Genomic DNA, 14946 nt, shown 5'->3' on the forward strand with positions numbered 1-14946 from the left:
GCCAAAGTTCATAGCCACATGGCTAGAGCTCACCCCCACTTTCCACAGCAATGAACACCTCCACAAATGAGTATATAGGAACCTAATCTGGCAGGTGGAAGATTGGTTGCTAGTGGGTTGAGTCACAAGAAGCACCCCATAATCTACACTGGCATAATGTTTAGCGTACTTCTAATTAATTATTCTCATATTTCTGGTTATTGTGGTAAAAGCCCTCCTATTTTTAAAATTTGGTAACTCTCTCTATATTAGTTCTTCTTATGGTATGTGTAGTTTTTAACTGTAAGCATAACAATTCTGTGTGTGTGTGTGTGTGTGTGTGTGTGTGTGTGTAAGAGAGAAAGAGAGAGAGAATCTCACAGAACTTGAATTATGGAAACGTCCATATACCAGAGTTTTCATAAATCCTGTACCAATTTTTATATTAACTTCTTCTGATTTCAAATCTTCTACTAGGGCCACTCCTGCTATTCCTTAAGCTGCTAAGTATAAAGCATCACTATCTCCACACTTGATTTTAATCATAAATTATGTTCAAGCTTGCGCCATATAGGAATTGATTTTAGATTAAAATCATCAATCAGGGATATGTGCTATTCTGAGAGCAAAAGGATGAAAAAATAATAGAAATGAAAGAAGGGAGGAATGGGGGGGAAGAAGGAAAGAAGAAAGGACTCGATAGTTTTCTCATGGGACAAATACAGCCTTAAACTGAGCTCTACCCTTGCTACGAGGACCATATAATTGGACTAGTTTCCTTTCCTCTGGAAAGAAAAGATCTACTCAGTAACAGTCACTGATTTATCCCATATAATACGGGATAGGGGTAGGTTCCTCCTGGAGGAACAAGGAAGAGAATAGTAGCAGACTGTTATTAGAGATTGTGGGTTTTAAAGAATAAGTCAGTTCTCACTCCCCACTTCACCTTCTTCCTTGGCCCTACCTCTTTTCCTCACATTAGAATTAAAACTCTAGCTCCACCTTCCAAATCCCGTAAGTCACGTTGGTATGGGCACCTGTTTAGTGCTTTGTTTTGATCCCCCTCAACCCTTTTTGGCATCTGAAATTTACCTGTCTCTGTTGAGTTCAACTCTGTATTTTGTTTTGTTTTGTTTTTGAACTGTACTAACATGGCTTCTAAAATGATTCATTACTTACTATACGATTAATTTTGCATGAATGAAAAATCTTTCAACATCAACTATGGATTTATTGACAGAGAACAGTTTTCAGGATTCAAAATGTTGATAATTAAGGGAAAAGGTTAAAATCAGTTAAAAATAAAATCAAGCAAAGACCCCTGGGTGGCAGAGTCAAGATATTTGGTTCAGGTTATGATCTCAGGGTCATGAGATCAAGCCCTGTGGGGGGACTCTACACTCAGCAAGAAGTCTGCTTGAGATTCTCTTTCTCTCCCTCTTTCTCTGACCCTCCCCTACTCTCTCTCTAAAATAAATCAATAAATCTTTTTAAAAATAAAGTAAAGCATTACAAAGTATCCTCTTTTATAATCCAAATAAATGTTAGAGGTCAATTGGGCACTTACGTAGTCAGGGTCAGGGTCCCCAACAAGATAGCAAAATAGCCAGGACAGCTAAGACAAAACTGCAATAGCATCCTGTTCTACAGCTTAGACAAGACCACAACAGCATCCTGTCTAGCAGCCCCTGCAGAAGTAACTTTTGCAAAACATCTTGAAACACAACATTTAACCATAAGATATTGGTCACTATCACAAATTGAGGCAGTTACTCTCTAGGTATCAGTCCAAAAGACAATCAACATGTGAACAATAACCCAATAGGTAGACGGGTACATGATCATCAAAGCCCTGATTGGCATACCTCAGCAGCCAATTCAAAGGGGGCCCACACTCAGAATGCTCAAGATAGTTCACTGAAAGAGTTTATAAAAACCCCTAGATTTAAGTGCCAAAATGGCAACCTTCTTGGTTTCCTTCCCTCTCTGGGAGCTTTTTTTTTTTTTTTTTTTTTTTTTAAGATTTTATTTATTTACTTGACCGACAGAGATCACAAGTAGGAAGAGAGGCATGCAGAGAGAGAGGAGGAAGCAGATTCCCTGCTGAGCAGAGATCCTGATGTGGGGCTCAATCCCAGGACCCTGGGATCATGACCTGAGCAGAAGGCAGAAGCTTTAACCCACTGAGCCACCCAGACACCCCTCTCTGGGAGCTTTATACCAGTCTCAATAAACTTTGCTTTGCTGCCCACCACTCTTCATCTGGTCTACCTCTTTATTCTTCAAAGTGGCATGATGGAGAACCATAGCCTGTAAGGGAACAAAAATCCTGTAACATAAATACTCTCTGTTTATAATATAGCATTTTTTCTTTAATGAATAATAAAAACTGGCACTACATCATTTTTTTAAGGGAGGGAGTTTAGGAATTTTAAGGAATAGAGGTAGAGAGAGAGGGAGAGAGAGAATCTTAAGTAGGCTCCATGCTCAGCATGCTACCCAAGGGGGCGGGGGTGGGAGAGCTTTATCTCACGACTCTGAGATCATGATCCAAGCCAAAATCAAGAGTTGGATGCTTAACCAACTGAGTAACCCAAGTGCTCCAGCACTACATCAATCACCTCAGAATTTGATGCCTCTGAATTTTCGTTAGACCTGATCTGGATTTCAATACTTTTCAAAGAATGCTCACCAATTAGGCTGCCATTTTGTCTTACTATAAGTACTTCTCCAGGTTTTCCACTTTTTTAAATTATTATTTCTCATGTTTCTTTACCATATTGCCTTTTTAAACTATGAGTCTTATCAGACTTTAGTGCCTATAATTCACTTTTTTGTGGACCTAATAGTTCTTAATATTGTGTCTTTGCTAACTCTATGTCATAACATTGGCCAACTGTCTTAGAGAAGAAACCCTGAAAGTGAGGGGATGGTGGGAGAAATGTGGTAGCAAGAGGAAACCAGATGTCCTCAGCACATACATACACCCACATGTGAACCCATGTGCACCCATTCCCAAAAAGCAGAACAAAAAGAGGGCTGCTCCCAATGGCCACGGTCGCCAAACTGTGGAAAGAACCAAGATGCCCTTCAACAGATGAAAGGATAAGGAAGATGTGGTCCATATACACTATGGACGCCTCCATCAGAAAGGATGAATACCCAACTTTTGTATCAACATGCACAGGACTGGAAGAGATTATGCTGAGTGAAATAAGTTAAGCAGAGAGAGTCAATTATCATATGGTTTCACTTATTTGTGGAGCATAACAAATAACAAGCAGGACATAGGGAGATGGAGAGGAGAAGGGAGATGAGGGAAATTGGAAGGGGAGATGAACCATGAGAGACTATGGACTCTGAAAAACAACCTGAGGGTTTTGAAGAGGAGGGGTGGGAAGTTGGGGGAGACAGGTGGTGGGTATTATGGAGGGCACGTATGGCATGGAGCACTAAGTGTGGTATGTAAACAATGAAGTCTGTTATGCTGAAAAGAAATTAATTAAAAAAAAAAAGAGGGCTGCTCTCCTCAACTCCAGTTTTCCTATTCAATTCACTCAAAGATAAGAAAGAACAATAAGAGCAGCAAAAAATTAAAACATATTTACCACTACAGATATTTACAAATCATCAAATATCTACCTTTCATGTGTCACCTGGACCTATGGGGAGACCATATATAAAGTTAGTCATACAACCAGAGACTAAATGAGATTTCTTGAAACTGACTCCAGTGTTATGAATAATGTGTGGAGAGTTGTAGCAAATACCTTCCGCTGAAGAAAGGGAGGAACCCTCATATTGGGTTAGAGGGCAATGCTTTTAATAATTTGGAAAATAGTTCCTAAGACCAGGCATTTGAATCCACTAACTTTCTGCAGTTGAAGCCCTTGTCTTTAATAATTAATATATGATTCAACTTATTTCCTCATTTCCCCATTACTTCTCTCTTATTTCATTGTTGGGGTGTTGGGGCAGGAGCAGTTAGGATTTTTTTTTTTTAATTGTGTTTAGGTTCTATTTTCTCAAACTGCATCATTTTGCTTGACTCCTCCCACAGACTTTACAGCTCTACCTCACTCATAAAACCTGGCTTCATAAATTGTACTTTCTAAGGGCTTGAGTCACTGTAAGGACTGTCATTCTTTCTCAGTCAGGCCCTCTCCTCAATAAGGGGAGGCAGGAGGCTAGGGAGATAGGCTTGTAAATAGTCACAGTGATAAAGGAGAAAGAAGGGAATAGGTGGGGTGAGGTGCCATAAAAACATCGAAGAAGCCTGTATGTAGTTGTAACCCCTTAGATTCAATCACAGATTTGCTCATTTCTAATTTAAATTGGGAGCTTTAAAATTATACCAAATAAAATTATTTTGATATTATACCAAATAAAATTATACCAAATAAAACTCAAAGGTTTTCCAATTCCTCTCCTCCAGATTCTTCCTTCATTAAACACCTATTATCTTTTGAAATTTTAAGCTTCTTTTTCTCCAGTTGATTAAAAGAAGAGAAATGGAAGACAGAATGAGTGCAGCTAGAACTACATTTGGAAATAAAGTAGAGAGAAACTGAATCAGCTCCAGAGGGTGGGTTCTATTTCCTCCCTAGAAATTTTCTGCTGAGAGTTGAGGGGGTAAGGGTGGAGACAAGTCAGATATTTAAGAATAGAAAAGGAACGGAATAGCGTGTAATGGAAGAACAAGCTGACTTAGAAAATGAGATCATTTCTCTGGCATATTTGGGATACACTTGAATTTGATTATTATAAATTTATAATGAAATCTATACACCCTGTTTTGGATTTTTCTTACAGTGCTCTAGCTGTCACTCGAAAGCATAAAGAAATAGATAACTGGGTTCATCCTAGTTTGGCATTTTTTCAAATAAAGGGAAGTGAATTTGGGATATTGGCAACAGGAAAATTAAAATGATGGACTGTAGAAGTGACGAGGATAGAAAGGGAAGAGGAGACAGGAGAAGTCTGATAGAGGGAAGAAAATATGGGGATAAATGGACTAGAAATCACAATGGTGTTTAAGCACAATTTCAATACAATTAGTTAAATAAGAAAGTTGGAAATACCAGTTGTGGTTAAAGAGCAGATGATTTAAATTAGCTCTTTTGAAGGTTGGAGAGGTTTTAGGTGAAGAAAATTTCCATGATGTGCATGGAGTGAGCATGTAGTAAAGGTGGAATGGAAGTGAAAATCGTCAGAGAAGAGGAAGTATATTCGTTGGGGTAGGAATGCTCTCTACACTTACGGAGTCAGACAAGAACCAGAGTTATGTTAAGGAAAATATAAAATACTGTGGGAGTGTATGAGATAGTCTGTGGGCTTCCTTAACATAGCTTTAATCACTGTAAATATCTGGTGCTTCTTTATCTCCTTGAATGTAGAAACTACATTTATCTTGGTTGTCTTTAAGATCTAACACAGTTTGTGGAACACAGAAAGACTTAATAAGTGTTAGCAGATGAGTGAATGCATAAATAGGTGAGGGAATGAAGGATGTCACGGAAGGTGATTGTAGCTACCTTCCAAGATGACTCCCAATGAACTTTGGCTTCAAGTATTCACATCTTTAAGCAGTCATGTCCCACATTTTATTAAGGTTGATTTGTGTGACCAGTAGACTGTGGTAGAAGGGAAGGTATGCCAATTCTGCAAGTAGTGTAAAGCATACAGTCTCCATCTTGGATCACTTGCATTGACAGAAGATACATCATGAGCAGCACATGGTGAGGAAATAAAGCTTCCTGTCACATCAATATGAATGAACTTGGAAGCTGATCTATCTATGCCACTCAAGTTTTCAAAGATTGGAGTTCAGCCAATAGTCTGACTATAATCTCTGAGAGATCCTGAGTCAGAACCACCCAGCAAAGCTATTCCTAAATTCTTAATCCTCAGAAACTATGTGAGACAATTATGTTGGTTGATTTAAGCTGTTAAATTTTGGGGTTATTTGTTATGCAGCAATACATAGCTAATATAGATGGTAAGCTATTTTCATAGAATATTTCACAACTTGATCTTCCACTTTTGCTCCACCCAGAAGGATTCCCCAAACTTCCCCCATCCTTCCTGCCCCTACTTTTGATTGGTATCATTCCAGGAAGAGAAGTCTTTTCAGCCTACAGGTGCATGGAAGAATCAGGACAAAACAATTGTTCCCTAGTCTCAGAGCGTAATTTACATTTCCTCCTATTTGTGTACAGAATCATAAACAGTGTCTCCTCTTTTTCTCTGTATTATAATAACTTTAAGAATCCTGTATTTCTTCTTTAATAATAAAGTATCACATGAGTACAAATTTTGTGTTTAAAGACATAAAATACCACTATGTTATGGCACAATGACTTACTTTCTCATTCTGTGAGATTGTATAGGCTGATGCAGAAGGTGTAGAAGACTTTTGAAATTTCAATGATTGCCTAATCCACACTGATTTATTGCCATATTTGGCACGTTCTTCAGTTTCTCTCAAAAGCAAGTCAGTATAAGTCATAATTGACACAAACCACAAAATGCACTTTCAGCACAGGATGACTCTACTAAAATTTAGTTCTGTTCATCCCATTTTTAACTGTAAGTAATTAAAGCTTCAATAATAATAAATCCAAAAATAAACTGGAGACTTCAGGGGTAGTTAATATCAGATATAATAAAATTCTTGCCCAAGTATTATTTTCTTTTTTTTTTTAAGATTTTATTTATTTGACAGAGAGAGATCACAAGTAGAGAGAGAGAGAGAGAGAGAGGAGGAGGCAGGCTCCCTGCCTAGCAGAGAGCCCGATGTGGGACTTGATCCCAGAACCCTGAGATCAGGACCTGAGCTGAAGGCAGAGGCTTAACCTACTGAGCCACCCAGGCAGCCCCCAAGTATTATTTTCAATTCATCATATCCCTTTAAAAAATGAAGCTTTACATGATAAATAAAACATATTATATTGAGGACTGTTTCAAAATTCATTATATTTGTCAGAAAAAGCAACTAAATGAATTAAAAGGAATACTGCCTATTTTGCAGATAGGCACATTTATTGTCAATGGATATTTTAGACAACAGTTTCAGAATAAAAATTTTAATGAGTATCAAATTAACAGTTAATTGATAATTTCTCAAATAAATTTTGTAAAACAAAATAACAGTCATTTTCTAAAAATATAATTTTACCATATGAGGTTTCTCACCTGTATAAAATATAGTGACATAAAATAACCAAATTTTTAGATAATACTGTTTCCTCTCTATATATAATGGAAGTATGTAGTGTTTCCTCTGTATATTAAAGATAATATATATTAAAAACCTGGACCTATCTTTATTTATGAGATTGAGTGGATTAGGATTATTCTGTATTTTTTGCCAAATTTTTCATACTCATGAAAGATGAGAAAAATATTATCAGTTTATATAACATAGTCTAATTTACCAAAAAATGTTTATGCTTACATTATATAATGTTATCTTATGTCACAGTAATATATTATGATTGAGTTTGCATTTGTTTTTTGGGTTGTTGTTTTCTTAAGATTTTATTTATTTGAGAGTGAGAGAGAGACAGAGAAAGAGAGCACAAGCGGGGATGGAGGAACAGACGGAGAGGGAGAGGGAGAAAGAGACCCCCCCCACTGAGCAGGGAGCCTGACATGGGGGCTTGATCCCAGGACCCTGGAATCATGACCTGAGCCAAAGGCAGATGCTTAACCAACTGAGCCACCCAGATGCCCCACATTTGTTTTATATAATAGCTGGATGACAATTCAATTCTTTTGTTAGATTTGACTCTAAAAAGAGAATACTTTGAAGGACAATTAGCGTTGTGAAATTTGCTCTAAAATCATTTCAACACACATTTAAACTTGCTCTTGTTCACCTACAACGTCAGCATGTATCATTATATTTTGCAACTCATCTACCCTGTATGACAGCTTGAAAAATCAACACATCAGACAGAATAGAGTGCCTTAATGCTCAATCAAAAATCTATTTCCATAATAAAAAAGAGCACATTCTTGAGTATATCCAATAATCACATCTAAAAAGAGTATGTTAAACATAAGCGTTATAAGAACCATAGCTGAAGAGAAGTCCCATTTGCTTATGTGTACGTTTGTGCTAGAGACTTCAGCACTTCCAAACCATATTTACAGAGAGCAAAACTGCAACCCATGCATACTCACACAATATATGTTTCATCTAACGTCCACCTGGCTGGTATTCATTAATTTAGAGTTTGACAGTTCCTTGAGGGCTAGGACAGATACCTCTCATACTTCTTAGTACTTATTTTCTCCCCCCATCCCCAGGGTATCTAGCACAATGTACAAAACAAGTGATTAATACACACTTTTAGTTGAGTTGACAAATGGTTATGTAAACATTTTTTTTCAATCTGATAGCTTTTTATCTGCTGCTGGGTCTTATTTTGTGTTAACTATGTTAGAGATAAATTGCAACTGAACTTATTTATGTCCCTAGTGCTAAATATTACTTTAGACATTTTTGTTCTGCCAAGAAATCTCATGAAGATAGATATAAAATGACTCAATCATTAAGTTAAGAACACTAGAGTTAACAAAGCAAATACATATATATATGCATACATATATAGATATGGATATAGATATAGATACAGATATATACATATATAGCTAACAGACTTTAGTGCCATTGAGTATAGCTGTTAGGTACCATTTGGCTATTCACACAAAAGAGCTCTCAATCTCCAGACACCCTTGACTGAGACACTAGATCCCAGGTTCACACATGAGAAGGGGCCAGCCAGCTCACCTCACCAAGTGACCCACCCTTAAGCTGTGCTCTTTGAGTGTGGCTCTGAAAAGTGGCATAGTCTCCTGCTTCCTCCCTTGGTGCTCCCAATCATCAACACATCCCTATTCATTCTAATTATTTTAGTGAACATTACTAAGGAAAACTGGGAAAGTTCAACGATTTAAAATGGGAAATTTCAAATTTTCATACTTGAATAAAAATCACATGTTCTTTAAATAGCTATATAGTGTCCACCTCTATAAATGACTGTAGATCCTAATTTTTCTTCTCGGGGTCAGCACATGATTGGAATCGTTCCATAGAGAAGAGTTTTCTCAGCCTGTAGGTATGTGGATGAAATCAGGACAAAACAATTGCTGTCCTGCCTCAAATAAGACCACATTTCTTCCAGGTTGTACATCCATCCATTTCTGTGTTCTCTGCCCAGAAGAAGCCCCTTTACAGGCATCTCTTCCGACTAAAATTCTATAAAAGTGAGCATGCCCTTCAGCTCATAATCTCATATCTATTAATGTATCCTCAGGAGTGAAAATTTTACTGGAGATAACTTTATGCATTCAGAGTTATACTCCAACAATATTCATAATAGTAAAAATTGGAAGAAATCAATTAATAACCCACAATGGGGACATTTTTAATAAAATTATGATTTAGTCACTTCATGAAATATCAAGCATACATTATAGTTATGAATATTATATTGTAAAGTATAAAAATCTGCTGCCTCTGATTCAATAAGGCATCCATGCAATGGGGAACTTCCCAAACAGATTTTATGCCAGTCCCAGAATTATGCCACTGTGCTGCTATCCGCACCAGTGAAAAGGGAAAGAGCACATGCCTACCCACACTCACTTCCAAAGAGGTTTCCCTCAGGTTATCGGATAGTGTAATTCTAGCTTTGAATGAATCTGAGAAATGTAGTCTAGCTTTTCAGCTTCTGTGTGCTACAAGGGGCTAGAATACATGCAGAGGGAGATAACCCACAGGATCCGTTGCTGCTGTGAGGAAATCAACAATTGCTTTTATCCAGCATAGTCATGCAGGCGACGAAGAGCCAACGAGGCACTGGGATAGCATCAATGGGAACTCTTTAGGAAGCATAATTTCTAGAACTAGCATGTTCAGGAAAAATATCTATTATCATTTTAATAAGAATATGTTTAATAATAGAATGTTCACCAGTGACTAATATATTTAAAGTCCTGTCAAGTGAATGAAATCAGAAAACAATAGAACTGACAGCCTACCATTGTAGAACGAGGACTAAGGGATCCAGAGATTCCTGTTTCAGTTCTGGTTTTATCACCGACTTAATAAATTACTTAGTAACTTAGTCATTTAAGTTAATAACTAGTTACTTATATGACATCTCTGCATAATACCAGTTTATTGAAATATAGAAGAGGGGACTTCTAAGTTTCTTTCCTATTCCTAAAAAGCTTAAATTTCACCATTATTATTATCATGGTCATCTAAGCTATTGAACTTCTCCTGTTAATTTTAGCTTATTTAGACTTATTTTTATGAAAAGGGGAGGCCACTTATGCCATGTAAACCGTATGTGCATAGTTACCCTTTTTCTATAATAATGATAATTATATAAACTTTAGGTTCTTCCATGTAATTGTCTCCCCTCCCCCCCCAAAAATGTTTATGCTGTGCTGGAATTTCTTTGGTATCTTATAATTGTTCATTACTGATGGGCATTTATCTTTCTTCCTTGGATAAAGCAAGCTACTATTTATGGAGTATATGCTATACCAGACACTGTGTTAGACAGTCCTAAAATGCAAGTTGGATTTCCATGGGATTTTTAGATTTACGAAGGACATTCACAAACCTTATCTCCCTGAGTCCTCATAAGAATCCTGTGAGATATAAAATTTTTTTACCAAAGCAGCAACTGAGGTTTAGATAAGTAATCTGCCCAAGGTCACACAGCAAGCAAATGGCAAAGTTCTGATGGGTCTCTGTGCCTCAAAACCCACATCAGGCTTTAACTATAACCTCCTGACTACTGCACATGAAGAAAAACCTTCATTAAATGACACTAATCTGCTCAAGGTCATTTCTCCCTTTTGCTTTGGGCAAGGTGGCTCAATTCCAGACAAAGCCAGCACTTGCTCCCATTATGTTTCTTTCCTGATTGGCGGCCTACAAAATGCAGTCATCACCTTTGACAAAGATTGAAGCTTCACCTTGCTAAGTAAGCACCCTAGATCAATTTATGGCAGCACAGTACAATTTTACTTTATTTTACTATGATTGAATTAGAATAGTACTAACCTATTTAAGTTTTTGTAAAAAATGATATTGTAAAATACTGTCAAGAGACATGAGCAAGATCAGGGAAGTACAAATCAAAACCACAGTGAGATACCACCTCATACCAGTCAGCATGGCTAAAATTAACTAGTTAGGAAACGACAGATGTTGGCAAGGATGTGGAGAAAGGGGAACCCTCCTACACTGTTGGTGGGAATGCAAGCTGGTGCAGCCACTCTGGAAAACAGCATGGAGGTTCCTCAGAAAGTTGAAAATAGAGCTACCCTAGGACCCAGTAATCACACTACTGGGTATTTACTCTAAAGATACAAATGTAGTGATCTGAAGGGGCACATGCACCCCAATATTTATAGCATCCATGTCCACAATAGCCAAACTATGGAAAGAAGCTAGATGTCCAATAACAGATGAATGGATAAAGAAGATGTGGTGTATATATACAATGGAATACTATGCAGCCATCAAAAGAAATGAAATCTTGCCATTTGCGACGACGTGGATGGAACTAGAGGGTATTATGCTGAGTGAAATAAGTCAATCAGAGAAAGACAGTTATCATATAAACTCCATGATATGAGGAATTCAAGAGGTGGGGGGGTCAGGGGAAGGGAGGGAGAAATGAAACAAGATGGGACTGGGGAGAGAGACAAACCATAAGAGACTCTTAATCTCAAGAAACAAATTGAGGATTGCTGGAGAGGAGGGGCAAAAAGAGATAGGGTGGCTGGGGGATGGACATTGGGGAGAGGATGTGCTATAGTGAGTGCTATGAATTGTATGAGACTGACGATTCACAGACCTGTACCCTGAAACAAATAATACATTATATGTTAATTTTAAAAAAGGGAGACATGTGGAAGATATATAGGATGAGGAAAACTTTCTTCAACCAACATCACACTTGCAGTAAACTTATAAGATCCAAAAGAAGGGTGAAAATTAACTCCAGGCATTAGGCACAGAAGCAATGGAGTTGTCTTTTGGATAATCTTGTCACTGAGGAAAACCCAGCACTACCACTGTCAAAAGGGAAAAAAATTGAAAAAATAAGAAACTCTTGTATGTAAAAATTAATAGATCAGTAACCTATTTTCCATCATCTAGAAAAATATACTCACATTTGAATTTACTTCATAATAATAGAATAATATAAAAGAGGGATGTCTGAGTGGCTCAGTTGGTTAAGCGTCTGCCACCGACTTCGGTCAAGATTCCAGGGTCCCAGATCAAGTTCTGCATTGGGCTCCCTGCTCAGTGGGGGGTCTCCTTCTCCCTCTACTCTTCTCCCTGGCTTGTGATCTCTCCCTCTCTCTCAAATAAATAAATAAAATCTTTTTAAAAAAATAATAATATAAAAGGACAATGACAACAAATAAAAATTATTATTGCTAGAAATAGATAGAGTCTCGGGTGAGTTCCTTAAATGGAATCAGAGAGCATTAAAAAGGGAAGTGATTTACAGAGTTATAAACCATTAATTATGTTACCATTTAACCTTATGTCCTGAGAATTTATGATGTATGTGTGCATGTTCAAGGGATTAGAACAGGTATTAAAACTGTCCTAAACCAGTAAGCATTTTTAAAAGGTAAGAAATGAAAAATTAAATACTTCAAAATACAGTAAGTGTGATTTCTTTGATTTGATTTAAAATCTTATGCAAGTACTTTTCCTACAAGTCCTAATTCAATACTTCCACTCTTTAAAACGCACAATCATATGTTATGAAACATACCTAATCAGATTTTCATTTAGGATGACATATGCATTCTTAGCCCCAAGTAAACAACATTTGAAGATCTGTGTGAGTTTGTGGAGCATAAAAACAAAAAATTTGTTCCTACTCTTACGTTTAAGGCCAAAGATACGAGATAATCAAAAGGCACAGGTGAAAGATATCCAAACAAAATAACTATCAACTGATTACTCAGAACAACTCTATAATTTAACTTAGGGGAGAAAAGACTTCTTACAAAAGAAATAATAACCAGTTCAGTATATAATAGGATATTGACTGGCATTTTCCCTGTCATCTCAGAACTTTAGCTAACATGCAAAGCCAAAACTTAAATGCAAAATTCTAAAACAAAACAAAACAATTAGAATGATACCCTTAACACAAATTTTCCAAGAGCCTATAGAAACAGGTCTGCGACCACCAATTGGAGAATTATGGAAAGCGCTCAATTCTCTAAGAAGTGTAGTGTTTGTGCTGAGAGGGTTTTCTTTCTTTGTACTATCCTCCCCCACCCCCAAGTCAAGTGATAAGAATTGGGAGGATGATTCTAAGTGAATTGTTCATAAAGATGTGTGGTGCCATCCCAGGTAAAGATGTTAAATGTGGTCAACTAAACATGTATCTTTATCCTACTCCTTATAAAAACCCTACTTAAACAAGAGTTTACAGAATTTTTTTTTTAAGGAATGATACCATGAGAACAAAGAAAACAGGAGGGAAAAAATTGCAAAAGCAAATTGAGAAAAATCAGAATTTGAAAATCAGAATGAATGTTAATGCATCTACCAGCCCTGGGAGAGCTGTAGTCTAAACTGGCACTGGTGAAAGCCAATAAGCAACCCAATTTGCATGCTGATCCCTGAAAACACTCCAGTAGTTGGAAGCACCAGATGCTTCCAACTGGTGGAAATAAGGGGAAAGATGGTTTTTAAAATAGCAGATTGGCTGGAAGTCTGTTTAAGAAGAAGTTAGAATCTCAAATCCTCTCACTTATTTCATATATTCAGGTTAGTATATCTTCTCTAACCTGGTAGATAATGGAAGGTTTTAGTTTCTGGAGAGGATAAAATAGATGGTAAAATGCAGCATTCATGAAGCAATTACAGGATGCTACTTTTAAAGTATATTTAGAAGCCAAAAAGAGCCCTTGAGAATTAAAAATATGGTAAGAGAAACCGTAAACTCAATTGGCGAGTTGAAAGTGAGTTGAAATCTCCCTGGAAGCAAAATCTCTCAAGAAAGGAAAGAAGGAAGGAGGGAGGGAGAGAAGTAAGTAAGAAAGAGAGGAATGGAGGAAGGAGAGAGGGAGGGAGGGAAGGAGGGAAGAAGAAAGGAGGGGAGAGAGAAAATAAAATTTAGAGAGTACTTTAGTCTGTTTGGACTGCTATAACAAATACCATGGGCTGGAAGGCTTATAAACAACAGAAATTTATTCCCCACAAATCTAGAAGCTGGAAAGTCCAAGACCAGGGCACTGGCGGATTTGGTGTGTACTGAGGACTAGCATCCTGGTTCAGAGAACAACCCTCTTCTCACTGTAACCTCACATGGGGAAACAGGGCGCTCTGGTTTCTTCAATGCCTTAAAAGGGCACCATTTCCATCCCTGAGGGCTCAACCATCATGACCTAATCATCACCCAAAGGTTCCACCTCTAAATACCATCACATTGGGGATTATGTTATAATATACAAATTCTGGGGCAGACACAAATATTTAATCTATAGTGGACTGTCAGTCTAGGAGAGTCAATAATCAAATAAAGAGAATTCAGAAGAATGGAAGAGAGGTAATCATCAGGAATACTTCAAATATTTTACATACAGAAGAATAAACATTTGTAAATTATAAGATCTGAGTGCCAAGACAATGGGCTCAAAATAGATCTACACCAAGAGAAGATATATTATTTTCCAATTTAAAAAAGAAGAATAAGAAGCAGAAGCAGCAGCAAAGAAAGAAGGAAAGGAAGGATGGAAGAGAGAGAAAAAGAAAGAGAGAGAGAAAAGAAAGAAAGAAAGAAAGATCAAAAGGGTCTAAATTTTGGGAGAGATGGGGATAGGGTGTAGAGATTACTCCAAAAAAAAAAAAAAATAGAGCAATTACTTCAAGATTCTGAGCAAAAATTATTTTCTTTTTCT

General features: G+C 37.1%; 1 long non-coding RNA gene across 5 annotated transcripts in view; it reads right to left on the minus strand.

Annotated features, from left to right (window-relative positions):
• LOC125080564 (uncharacterized) overlaps positions 1-735 on the minus strand; it is a 310278-nt gene extending 309543 nt beyond the window's left edge. For all 5 annotated transcript variants that reach the window (XR_007121408.1, XR_007121405.1, XR_007121404.1 and 2 more), the window contains exon 1: positions 723-735. This is a non-coding gene — a long non-coding RNA (uncharacterized LOC125080564). The remainder of the gene's footprint in view (positions 1-722) is intronic.
• Between the last annotated feature and the right edge of the window lie 14211 nt (positions 736-14946).

The sequence above is a fragment of the Lutra lutra genome, chromosome 11, assembly GCF_902655055.1.
Source record: "Lutra lutra chromosome 11, mLutLut1.2, whole genome shotgun sequence".
Classification (NCBI taxonomy): Eukaryota; Metazoa; Chordata; class Mammalia; order Carnivora; family Mustelidae; genus Lutra; species Lutra lutra.